This window comes from Typopeltis vanoorti, chromosome 8 (genome assembly GCF_054136105.1).
Source record: "Typopeltis vanoorti isolate ZY-2024b chromosome 8, IOZ_Tvanoo_1.0, whole genome shotgun sequence".
Classification (NCBI taxonomy): domain Eukaryota; kingdom Metazoa; phylum Arthropoda; class Arachnida; order Uropygi; family Thelyphonidae; genus Typopeltis; species Typopeltis vanoorti.
Window position 1 is genome coordinate 68,168,859 of NC_143556.1, and position 14,301 is coordinate 68,183,159.

The 14,301-nt window shown below is 35.1% G+C and overlaps 1 protein-coding gene across 4 annotated transcripts in view; it reads left to right on the top strand.

The window, feature by feature from the left end:
• Window positions 1-14,301, top strand: part of LOC150104072 (CUGBP Elav-like family member 1) — a 579,257-nt gene that overhangs the window by 86,572 nt on the left and 478,384 nt on the right. The gene's annotated exons all lie outside the window — the stretch shown is intronic.

Sequence of the window (14,301 nt, forward strand, 5' to 3'; positions counted from 1 at the left end):
ACTTTTTTGCCACCAAACTTAATTCCAGCTGGATATCTTTGTCTAAGTTAGCTATTCTCATAATATATTCACTACAAATATTGTAAAGGTAGGGCAACAGTATACAACCCTGTCACACCCCTTTTTCCACTCTAACACTGTCTATTCCTCCAAAGACAGTTTTTACTGAAGTTTCTTGGTTACCATACAACTCTCTTATCAAGAGAATTAAATGTTCAGGCTTTCCCATTGATCTCATTAAATTCCACAGTCTGTTGTGATCCATTCAATCAAAAGCTTTCTTAAAATCAATAAAACAGATGAATGCTTCCTTCTGAAATTCTCCATAATCCATCTCATGTTTGCTATCTATCTACTTCCTGTATCTCTCTTAAAGTCTTCCTGTTCTTGTGGAAGTTCTGTATTACATATGGCTCCAGTCTTTTGGGATCACTTTCAGCATAACTTTACTTGCATGTGACATTCAAGTAATGGATCTATAATTTTCACAATCTCTGGGATTTGATATTTTTGGAATTGGGATGAATACTGATGTTCAGTCAATATATTCACTTCTTCATTATCCCCTACTACCACATCAGCTCCAGGAGCTTTTCCTTTTGGCAACCGTTCCATTGCTGGTATCACTTCACTTTTCGTTATCATGGGTTCCTCAAAATTCTCTCCTTTCAAATTCTTTTTCAATATTATTATCTTTCTTCTACATATCCTATTTATCCATCTTTTTTGCACTACTTCTTCTTCCATCAGAATTACTTTTTATGACTCATAATCTAGAGATAAACTCCTGTAACATCATTTATTTTTCTAAACAGATCTCTTGTTCTGTAATATTGCTTTCTTCAATTTCCTTGTACTTTTTGTTTAGATTGTTTTTCCCTATCTTTCCTAACCTGTCTCTGGAAATCTGCACTCAGTTGCCCAACTCTTTCTTTGATTCTCTGAAGTTTTATTTTTCTTCTTTCCACTGTAATTTGAATTGCTTCTTCTGACAACAGTTTACAGTCTTTCTGTCTTGTTGCTTTATTTACAGTCTTCTTTGCTGCTTCTATGGATGTACATTATGTTTCTCCCCATAGTTCTAATTTTCTTCCTATCTTCTCCAAACTTTTTAATTTCTTACCGTTTTCTACTGTAAATGCTCATTTTTAGGATTTAAATCAAATCTGATACTGTCCTTTTGTTCTTAATTTCAATTTAACTTTAGCTATCAATAATTCATGATCCGTCTCACAGTCTGCACCATATAGTGTTTTTGCTGCTTGGATAGCACTTCACATAATGTACATCCATAGAAAACTTTGTTTTCTATGGATGTACATTATGTTTCTCCCCATAGTTCTAATTTTCTTCCTATCTTCTCCAAACGTTTTAATTTCTTACTGTTTTCTACTGTAAATGCTCATTTTTAGGATTTAAATCAAATCTGATACTGTCCTTTTGTTCTTAATTTCAATTTAACTTTAGCTATCAATAATTCATGATCTGTCTCACAGTCTGCACAGTGTTTTTGCTGCTTGGATAGCACTTCACCTTCTGCTTGCAACAATATGATCTATCTGATTTCTATATTCACCATTAACTGAAGTCCATGTGTACAATCTTTTATGTTGTTCAAAGCAAGTGTTTTAAATCAACAGTTTTCTTCCACATTAATGTGCTGTTTGTCAGGTCTTAGCAGTCTTTTCATGTTTTACATTTCAAGATTTTAAGGCAGTTGTTAAAAAACTGCACTGATCTTCCTGTTTTTTTTTCCACACATAATCTATTTGGCTAATATTTCTTCTCTTAAATTCTCTCTAAGAGGCCTTACCTTAAATTATCTCTTCTTGCTCATTTATAATTGTCAAGTTCCCATCTATATGCTTTGCTAATCCACTAAGGCTTTTTATTTCTCAAAGGGAGTAAGCGAGGCAGTTTTATCCCTGTCCAACTTTTGGAGACTGAGGGGCAGCCAATCTTCACCCATAGCCAGTCAGAGATAGCTGACCCAAACTGTCAGTAATTTTAAACAGAATCTGGTGAAGAGATTACAGCAAACAGCTGCTGCCATCTCATGGTCCCTAACACAGTATATTATTGTCTGAAATGGTGTGGTTTTATAATAACTTTTCTTGAGGTTATTTGATAAAAAACCAGAAGAAAAACTTGATTGCCCATGCCAGAGATCAACTAACTTGGGAACTCAGTAAATGAAATGGAAAAAGTTACTGTACTTGGTGACTGTAATCTAACTTAGAATGCTCTTTCTTTAGGTGTCCTAGCTTGTTCTTCACCAAGCTTTTCTTCTACAATTCTTCTCAACCGTTTCTCAAGTATACTTGCATAGATCTTGCCAGGAACACTCAGTCAGGAAATACCTCTGTAATTCTCACATTCAGTTTTATTTCCCTTTTTATATATGGGTACTATGAGAGCTCTACTCCAATCATCAGGAATTCGTCCCTCTGTCCAGGCTTTCTGAACTGTGCAGTGCAGCCACTGTAAGACTCTTATACCACCATACTTCAGCATTTCTGGTCGAATATCATCTACTCCCGCTGCCTTTCCACATTTCAAGCCTTTGATGGCTTTTTCTACTTCAAGTATGGATATGTATTCCTGACTGCATGCCTGGTCAGTGTTTTTTATCACTGTGCTGTCATCACTGCTTGTTTCATTTAGCAGTTTTTCAAAGTAATTACTCCATACTTCAAGGATATCTTTTTCTCCTGTTTTCATGTCACATTTATCATCTCTAACTCCTTTTACAGCACTCTTTCCTCCATTCCTTAGCTTCTTCAACAACCTCCAGAATATTTTACCACCTTCTTGATATTTATTTTCTATATTCTTGCCAAAGTCCTCCCATGACTTTTGTTTAGCTAGTTTTACACACTGTTTAGCTTTCTTACATTTGTCTCTGTATTCTGTAAGAGTAAAAGCTGACTTATTTGACAGGAACTTTTGATATGCTTTCTTCTTTTCTTTCACTGCCTCTTTAACTTTCTGTGTCCACCAGGGAGTTCTGATTTTTTTATCCTTGCACACAACCTCACCACATGCCTCTCTGGCAGAATCAATCAATGTTTTCTTCAGAGTTTGCCACTGAATCTCCAAGGTTTGATTACTGTTCTCAAACTCTTTCATTTTCTTTTCAATAATCTTTCTGTATTTTAGTCTACAGTTCACATCTGAGAGCTGCTCAACTTTTATTCGCTTTAAAACTTTCTTACATGTTATTCTTTTCAATATGAAATTCAATTTTATCCTGCTCAAGACTAAATAGTGATCACTTCCAATTTCAAATCCTCTGTACACTCTGGTGTCCTGCACCAGGGAGAAAACATCACTATCAACAATAACATAGTCAATGAGACTTTTCTTATTCCTCGCCTCTTCTCTCCATGTGAATTTGTGCACATTTTTATGTTGGAACATGGTGTCAGTAATAACCAGTCCATGTCCTGAGCAGAAATCCAACAGATATTTGCCATTATTATTAGCTTTGCTCTTTTCTCCAAATTTTCCAAAAATATTTTTATATGTCTCACAATCATTTCCTACTCTGCTATTTAGATCCCCAACAAGGACCAACTTTTCCTTTTTCATTGTGTCAGTTGCTTTTTCTAAAGTGTCAAAAAATTCCTCCACTTCTACCTTAGTAGAACCTTCTGTGGGACCATAGGCACAAATAAGTCTCATTGTCCAGTTCCCCATTCTCATATTTGTCCACATTACTCTCCTTGAGACTGACTGCCATTCAAGAAGATTAGCCTCATATTTTGTGTTGAATACTATGGCTACTCCCTCTTTTCCTTGATTGTCATTGCCTGAATATAACATTTTGTATTTATTGCTCAGAAAGATCTCACCAGTTCTGGTCTCTTTTGTTTCAGTCACCCCTATTATGTCGATGTGGTACTTATCTAATTCCTCAGTTAGCTCCATTTCTTTGCCATTCAGGCTTCTTACGTTGATAGTACCGATCTTTAACTCTGGTGATGTTGAGTTGGGGTTTGTTTTCAGATTTGTTCCAGTAGCTGACTTTTCGCTGTTCGCCCTGGTTCCCTGGCGAAAACAACGGGGGCCTTGTTTAACCGGGCGACGCCCCAGCCGGAATGAAATTTTGTCATATTGTACCATCATTTTTTATTTTGGTTTAACCAATAAGAATACAATCTGGTCGGCTAAATCCCAAATTGCCAGCCCATCCTCGTTCGTTCAGTATCAAAGTAGATACCCAACAGGGTGCACCACGAGAAGGTGAGGATTGGACATTAGGTCAGAAGCCCTGGTCTGTTCTCTGCATTCCTTTAAAGGCTATGTGGAGGTCTCCTCTCAGTTATACAGCTTTGACCCTTAAGCACCTTTTTGCTATTAAAATCAACTCAATCATTGAACAGCTTTCTCCCACTTTAGACAATGCTGTATATGTTGATGACTTCACAATTTTCTGTCACTCACGTAACATGAGGGTAATTGAAAGACAACTTCAGCAAGTTGTCTTTCAATTACCCTCATGTCTCTCTGTGGGCTCTTAATAATGGGTTTAGGTTTTCAACAGAAAAAAGTATCTGTGTACACTTCTGTTAAAAACGCACTCATCACCCAGATCCTGAACTAAGAATGGGACCTACTGTTATTCCAGTAACTACGGAAACCAAGTTCTTGGGACTCATTTTTGCCAGAAAACTCACATTTCTAGCATACATTCGTCAATTAAGAGAAAAGTGCAAAAGAACTTTGAATCTCCTTCGCTCTCTATCCTCTACTGAGTGGGGTACTGATCGAGCCTCATTGCTCCATGTTTATCGTGCACTTATACGTTCAAAGCTGGATTATGGGTCCCAAGTCTATGATTCGGAAAGACAGAGTAACCTACGATGGTTGGATTCCATCCATCATCAGGGTATATGGATAGCTACTGGTGCCTTTCGCACCTCACCCACTCCAAGCCTCTATATAGAAGCAAATGAACCAGCTCTATCACTTTGACGAAAACAGTTGTCTCTTAATTATGCCCTAAAAATAAAATCTCTCCCAGATCACCCTACATGGAATACTATCTTCTCTCTGCATTGGGAAGCTCAATATCACACACATCAAACTGCTATACATCCTTTTGGTATGCATATGAAAGAAACTATGCAAGCTGTTAGTATAAATGTTGACAACATTAGCTACACTAAACATAACAGCATTCCTCCATGGCAGATTTGCACACCATCTTGTAACCTCTCACTTTGTCAGCTACAGAAATTTTATACCCCATCATCCATTTACCTGCAATTGTTTAATGCACACAGAGCAGCACACTGATTTCTTACCCATCTATACTGATGGTTCAAGAACTAACACCTCTGTTGGCTGTGCTGCTGTGTTTCCTGACATTATTATCTCAAATCAGATCCCACCTGAAACTGCAGTAATTACACAGCAGAGTTACATGCCATTCAGCTTGCACTTGTGCATATAAAAAAAAACTGCCACCAAAAGTGTATAATTTATACAGACTCATTGAGCTCTTTACAGGCTATCTCCTCTCCTATGTATAATCCTCATCCAGTACTTTATGAAGTGCTACACCTGCTTCACAAAATGAAAATCCTTAATTTCGATGTTCAGTTCTGCTGGATTCCCAGCCACATTGGAATCAAAGGAAATGAGGCTGCAGATGCAGCTACTAAATCAGCCCATACCTTCTCCGCATACTATTTGACAGTTCCATATACAGACAACTTATAAGATCAAAGCTAATTGCTCAGTGAGAGTTAACATGGCAAGAAACATCAACAAACAAATTATATAACATTAAACCTGAAATTAAACACTGGCATTCTAGTCAACGTACAAAGAGAAGGGAGGAGGTTGTCCTTGCTAGGCTCCGCATAGGTCACGGTCACCTTACGCATTCTCATTTACTGAGAGCTGATGACCCTCCCATATGTGAAAAATGCAACACCCATCTCACTATTCATCATATTCTGGTAGATTGTTCAAAAATTTACACGAGAGAGGAATGAAATTTTCACCTATCTAACCAAGCCATATTTTTTGCTTAACTTAACTTTTATACATACATATTATTCATTAGGTTAAATCTGACCAATTATGTATTACCATAGGCCTTGATTTTGTATATTTGTATCACCCTGCTGTAATTTTGTTAATATGTAAATACCATAATGCTAAACTTAAATTTTATGCATCAATGCTGTATAATAATTCCTCTTATTAGTATAATAATGTTTATAATCTTACTAGATGTAGACACTGCTTTCCTTGACTTGTTTTGTATATACATATGTTAACCTATAATTATCTATTTATGTACTGCTGAAACCTCTGCAGTAATTTTGTTTATGTAGATATTGCATCACTTAACATGCATTTTGTGTATGCATCTTATTTACTACTTTATTTTTTGAATAATCATGTAGTGCTATAGGACATCTTACTTATTTGTGTACTTTCTAGAAATTCTGTTTATATGTATTCTAAATTCTGTTTCTACTGCATTGCTAAATTTAATTTTCACCCATGCATATTGTATAATAATCCCTTTTTGCCTATTTTTATACTGCTATAAAGGCATCTATTATAATCTTACATATATGTAGATACTGCATTGGCTTATTGTTAACTATTTTTGCACTACTGTAATAACCTCTGACCTTGTGTGTTGCTGTGCCCTCTGCAACAGTTCTGTTTACCTAGAGATGTTGCTTTGAGAAACAAGTTTTCTGTAAATGCTAATGTTATAACCTTTAGTATGGTACAGTATGACCTTTGTAGTTTTTGTACCAAATAAACTATAAACCATCCAACCAACCAACCAACCATTCTGACAGTCTCTATTTGGCCTTATCCTAAATTTCCCCATTCTAACCAGGATTTCTGAAACAAACCTTCTGCATGCTAGTATTTGAGCATTTCTGGTCGAATATTATTATTATTACAAGAGACTTCCAGGGATTCATTGAGTAAGGCCATATATCATGTTGTACATTCTCTTGAATCCATTCATGCAATTTGCACTCACAGCCTCCAAGTCCAAGCCATTTCAGTCACATATTGCTCTATAAGAGAAAAATCTAGCACTCATAAATACATGCACATCCTTTGTGTTATCCACAAAGGTTTCACATTTTTTCTCCTTTTAGTGATAATTTGATAATTAGGGACACCTTGCTGACACTTACTAACATTGCTGTGTTAATAAAAATGGGAATGAGATTATTGTTTATGTAGTAAATCATCTAAAAGATTTGTAATTTATTTTATGGCAAATGCTAAAAGATCAAGTGAAGTCATAAATAATTGTACAGTTACAATACTTCATTGCCTATGTTTATGAAACACTTGAGATTTTTCTTTACTCTGTATTACTGTGCAGAAAATAGTCTTTACAGCCTTTAAGCTTTATTTTTTATTTAATTAAACTGTCAGATTCCAGTCGACAATTTTCATTTTTTTGAAGAACCATCACTACTAAAATGCTAGTTTACTACATTGATCAGATGTGCATGTTTACTGGAAATACACAGCTGCTTACTATGATACATGCAGAATTCTAAGTTCTCTTTTATTGTATACAAGTTTGTAAAATTTTCCGGTATATAGCATATTCTATGTATAAGCATATACACATATTGATATATAAATACAAATGTAGATAACACACCAAGCAAAAAACTTGGCTCAAAATACATACATATAACCTCTTAGAGTACTCTATTTGGTTTACAGTTTCTTACCTCTGAAATTGAAAGTAATATTTTTCTGCTTGTGCTTTACAGCATTCAAGAACCAGTGCATTTGTTTCAATAATGAAATACATTGACTTGGCGTAGTCAAAAGAAATATTTAAAAAAAAATTATATTTCATTGATTAATTATATTTCACGTTGATTCTTAGTGACTGGCAGGAAGTTGATGCAATTAATATAAAAAATGTTTATATAAGGTGGCAGTAGAAGATCAGAATTTAAGGAAAAACATGTATTTAATGTACTTGTGTGGGTATTAAGATGTGAACACACATCCACAAGGAAATGTTGGATTCAAATTTTGGACAGAGACTATCTATCAGTGATAAAATCAATATTCAAAAGGTAGAACATGCAACAATCAATTTCAATTCATGGCAAGTGCTATGAGCTAGAAGAATGACATTTAATTAGTTCTACATATGGAAATGTAATATCATTAATTAAAAAAAAAAAAATACTAAGAATTAAAATATTCCAGACTCAGTAAGGATAGTCAATCATTGCAGTTTGAATTGGGAAAACACAAAGCCTCAGAGCGTTAAATAAATTTTCATGTTTAAAACAGCTTCTATGAATCAAGTATACATTTAACTAAAAGATATCTGTTCTGTGTTACCTGTATGTATGGCAAAACCAGGTGCGAGATTTCCAGTAGTAGATGTAATATTGGTGTTCTTTAAGTCTGTTCTATGTTGAATGGCTAGTGTCCAAAATAAAGGAAGAAAGAAACTATAAACAAAATGTCCACTTTCTTACCCATCACCAAAAATAAAACTGTTATCATTGTTTCTACTGGATATGTACAAAGTCTTCGAAATGACGTCTGTTGTGTTTTGTTGGACTGACCATTCATTAGAGTAGACATAAAGAATCTAATATTAAAATTCAGTGCTGGAAATCTCATAGGCATAGGTTTGCTCACCATGGATTGACATAGTGCATAGGATCCTTTGGAATGATATATGATTCCCACCAACATTTACATTTATTTCCAAAAATCTCAGAAAGAGAGAGAGTGAGATTTTAAAATTTTAATAACTAAATGCTTGTTTTCAAAAATTAGTAATCTTGTAAGAGCCTGTGTAGCTCAGTGGATGTGGCGTTTGCATACCACGGCGCTTGGCCGCACAAAGGAAGACTTGGTTTCGAGTCTAGTCGTCGACTAGAGGAAATTTTTCTAAGCCTTTTTTCGACTGGTTCCCGAGTTAGTCGATCTCTGGCACGGGCAAGCGGGTTTTCCTCCCAGAAACTCAGGTTTTTCGTCCCGTAAACTCAAGAAAATCGACCATAGAACCCACATTATTTCAGACATTAAATATATTGTGTTAGGGTTAGGGACCATGAGATGGCGGCACATTTGAGCCGTCTCTCTTCACTGTGTACTGCTTAATTAGTGATAGCCTTGGGCCATCTATCTCTGACTGGTACCAGTGGAGATTGAACTGCCCACTCAGTCTCCAAAAATTAGATAGGGCTAAATGGCCTCGCCTACTCCCCGTATACGGGAATAAAAAGGCATTAGCTGATTTTTTTTTTTTTTTTTTTTTAGTAATCTTGTATTTCATGTGTAAGCCAATCAAATATCAACATTCTAACTCACAGCTCCTTCCATGAATTGAAACTGATTTTTGTCTTCTAGCTTCTGGATATTGCTTTTTATATCACTGATGGACAGTTTGTTTCTGTCTGAAGTATATAATTTCATATTTTCATTAAGCTGTTTTCTTTGTGAATATGTTTGTGTTCACATAATCTTAATTTGTCTATCACCACAATATGTAATGTAGAGATCTGATTGGATGCAGATGCTGCTATTGTAAGTGAAATTTGTATTTTCTGTGTATCACTTAAATTTCTATGTGCGATTGTTGGTGACAGCAAATACCATGGCATATCTCTCTCAGAATGGGAAGACAAAGTAGACATGAATTGAGCTAAATTAATATGGATAACTTATATAATAAATTATTTATTAGTGTAGAATTTTTGCTTATGTTTCATAGGCATCCTCAGTATGAAATGAATGGAACAGAATTATATGCACATAACAGAAAAATTTAGTGCACCACTAATGGTTCAGTAAGGTAACAATGGCTTAATTATTTCTTCAGTCTAAAGTTTAACAAAAATTAGGAAAGAAGCAAAGCTGAAGTACTATTCCCTATGCAGTAGATAAATGTAAGCTATTGTGATTATTGAGATTCAGGTGAGTTAATATTTCTTAGCATCTTTGTAAAATCTTTCCACTAGAAATGTACTCTTGTTAAGGTTAGTTTTCTCTCAAAGGCCCCTGTGTTTATGGGAGATAGCATGTTCTTAAGACCAGACCTTTCAGGTTCGTGATATGATAAAATTTTTATGCTCTTTTTGCAACAAATAGAGGTAGATCTTCTCGATTGAGCAAACTATGATAAACTACAAGAGCGAGGAATCTGATAGACACCTGGAAAATCCAACAGGGAAAGTATGTCTTTGGATGGTGAAAATGAAGCAAAACTGTCATTAATCACTTCTGATTCTTCATTAACTAGATTGTCTTAAGTTTTAGCATTTTTTTGGTAAAAAAAACACACAGTGGTATATATCAATGCACAATTCCACCATCATCCTTATAAAAAAAAATTTTTTTTTAAATCTATTAAAGCCATAATTCATCATGTGCACTATTGAAGTTACCTCAAGAATTAATCCTACATTCTTAGGTAATGGTTTTTATCTAGTCCTTTATACAAAGCAATCAATGGTTACAGGATTGTCATCTTCCTCTCAAGAGGAAATTAATTATATTTCAATCTTATTGTCAAAGGAATATCCAAACATCTCTCAAATTCTCAGACCTCTTAATATTCAAATAGCATATTGTCTTGTTAACTATTTCCACTTTTCTTTCATCACTTTAAGACTATCTTCCCTCAATGAACTTTCTAGATGTCTGCCAAATTCCTTGCTCTCATTGTTTATTGTATTTTGGTTAATCTTGTGATTTGCTTCTGTTTGTCATGAAGAAAATAAAATTTCTTGAAGTTTCATGAACCCAAACAGTTGAGCCTTGCACAATATTCTACCTTTTCTAAACACTTGGAAAGAACTAATCTGACAGAAGAGCAGATTTCTGATGAAGTTTCACAAAGCTTTGAAGCATTATTAAATTGTCTGAATCTCAACAGGTCCAGTGTTTTGCTCTTGACCCCGAGCCTACACATGGCATTTATTTGCATATGTTAAGACTTAAGTGCAGAGAAGACATCATTCCAACATGATGTCCTCTCAGAGGTCTAATGGTGTATTGACAGCACTAGGAAGGATTAAAAACTATTTTTAATGCTTCCAATATTTCGTTTTAGTCACTGAGACATCTTCCGGGATTAAAACTAACAATTGTAACACACACACACACACTCACACTCAAAGGCAATTCAATACTGAATGAAACACATGGCAATGACTAGAGTTCCATTTAGGTGGTGTCTTCTGTGGGCATTTGTAGGAAGCCTAAGTTGTAAATTTGGATCTCTGAGGATTAATGTTTCCCAAATTTGGGAAGTTATATACTTATACCTGAAATCCACAAACCCAGCCCTCCCCCCACTTGTCATACCACATCATTTATATATTAAAAAAAAAAAAACTCTACCCATTTTAAAACTGTGATTGAAAATCTAACTTTAAATAATACAGATATATTGGTAACCTTTGACATCACCTCACTTTTTACCAGTATTCCTGTGAATGACAGCTTAACACTGTTAAAAAACATTTTTCCTTCTTATATCTTAGATCTCTTTTCCTTTGTCATCAATTCTGGATATTTTTCTTGAAAGAATAAAAAATTATAAATAGTTAGAGGGAACTGCTATGTGTTTCCCCATTCTTCTCACCCTACTTGCTAATTTTTACATAGAAAGTTTTGAAAAATGAGCCATAGGCTCAATCCCCCCCTCCCCCCATCTCAAACCTTCTATCTCACTAAAATATGTAGATGCGTTCTCTATTTGGTGTCATGGACAAGACACATTAGACGCCTTCCTCTGTCACCTCAGTAGTATATATCCAATAATCCAATTTATGATGAAAAAGAAAAATAACACTTTACCCTTCCTTAGACACGTTAGTCACATGCCTTCCGAATGCCAACCTCTCCTTCACTGTATACAGAAAACCCACTCACACAGGCAGGTACATTTACAATCTCTCCCACCACCACCACTCTTCTCAACAATATTGCATTATTAAAACTAAATTATAGAGCTTACAATTTTTGTTCCGGTGGAACTTCTCTTTCAACAGAACTCAACCACATACCTCACTTTTCTGTCCAATGGCCACAGTTTGTACAAAATTAAAAAAAATCAATCATCCTGCTGATCTGCAGCCATCCATTCAGAATGATTTCAGAAATGCAATCCCCATCCCCTGCATCTGGGATACATCAGAAAAAAAGTAGCCAAGTCATTAAAAAAATACAACCTCTGCACGGCTTTTAAGCTCCACTGGAAACTTGCTACAATTATCCATTCTACCAAAGATCAGGTTTATCCTCTCTCAATACCTGCAATATATAAAGTACCCTCTTCCTGCTAGTTGACATTCTATGGGCAGACAAGTAGATCAGCCTCCATTCCTAAAGATGAACACAAAACTTACATCTGCAATCATGGCTATGGTAAATCTGGTCTTGTGGACCATGTATTGGATCTCCTCGAAGAAAACCACCATGCACAGTAAGAAAAAAAGAAAGAAAGAAAGACTATTTTTGGAATCTTCAGTGACTTTCAGAAATCAACCAAATTTAAACAAGATTAGTTGCAAGAAACTTCCCAAATTTGGGAAACATTAATCCTCAGAAATCCTAATTTACATCCTAGGCAGGGGTATAGTCCTAAAAGAAATAGTGCCAGGGCTCTACCTTGGAAACAAAAATCCATTCTTGATGTCCTGTGATAGCTGGAGATCACTCGTAAAATTGCACAAATTATCTTGCATTTCCGGGTTTTCTGAAAGCATTGAAGAAGGAACATGCTTGCACTCATTGTTCTTAATTTTCGGCAGAAAATTTGCATCGTATTCCGAACTCATACTAGAATTTTCATTCTTTTTAAGTTTTGAGAAGTAATTGGTTAATTTGTTTTCATTGGTTCTGTTCATATTGTTGATGCACTATTACACTTTTCTTCTTAAAATACTGTCTCCAACACCATATAGCAAACTATAGCGAAGACACAGTTTCACAGAGCACACTACACATTTTAACTTGGCAGGTCCATTGAATTTGTTAGGTATAGGGATGACAAACGACCAACTGCAATGTAGCATTGGGTGGGAATGCAATATTGTCAGTTTTCTTTGGTTTTGAAACTTCGAAACCGAACATAGATGCAGGTCATTGCCTTGTTTTCTGAAACGAAAATGACAAGAGTGGCAAGTTGCCATTTTTTGACTGAAAGCTGGAAATGCATTATAATTCTTATAATTTATTATAATGAATTTAAAAATTTTGATAGTTTTAAAAAAATTTGTAGGAGGCCTGATCCTAGGCCTCCTACAAATGCTCATAAAGGGTGCACCACCTAGATAGGACTCTAGACTCATAACCACATGTTTTATTCAATATTGTGTTGTGTTTGTGTGTATGCATGTGTGTGTGTTACAGTTGTTAATTGTAATCCCTGAGGATGTCTCAGTGAATGAAATAAAATATTGGAAGCATTAAAATAATTTTTAATCTTTCCTTATGCTGTCGATACTTCATTAAACCTTCAACATGAAGCATTTGTTTGCTATATAGGCCTTGTGGCCTCTCTTGTGGGAGTGATATAATAAAAAAAATCTCCCTTATGAGAAATGTGACTTGACAACTATTCTGAATTTTTCTTTTATGCATGTCTGCAATTCTGACAGAATTACATGTATATAAGTCTGATCAGTAAAGTTCAAACAAGGAAACCAGCAGGTGTTGTGAGAATTATTTTCCCAAATAGTTGTCCATTATTAGGAATCCTGGACTGGAGAAAATCTAGATTGGGAAAAAATCAAATTTTAGAATATTTGGCAGCATTAAGAGAGCTAACAAAACAAATCTGAATGAAGTGAAGTAAGAAGACTTATTTAGCTGAAGATGAACTGAAAAGAGAAGATTTTGGTTGGACACCAACATGGAATTCAGAATGAACATGAGCTCAAATACCATCTTGTGTGTACGTTTATGTTATACAGAATACTATGATAGTGCTTCATAATTAACTTTATGTTATTGCTAGCTTTCTATCAGCAGTTTCTTCCAAATTAGTAATATTTTGCAAGTCTCCAGCATTGTCATAACTTATATTTCAGTCTTCTAAGACACAACTACTAATTGCATCAATCCGCCTATATCTTGCTCTTTCCTCGGACTTTTTTTATCTGTCATCAGCCTTAACCACTTATTAGCTAACCTTTCCTCTCCTGTTCTGTTTAAATAACCATACTACCTTTTAGATTAATTCAAGTCATGCATTCTTGAATGCAGATGATATCAGGTTTTCTTGGTACTGAATGCTTGCTGTCATTC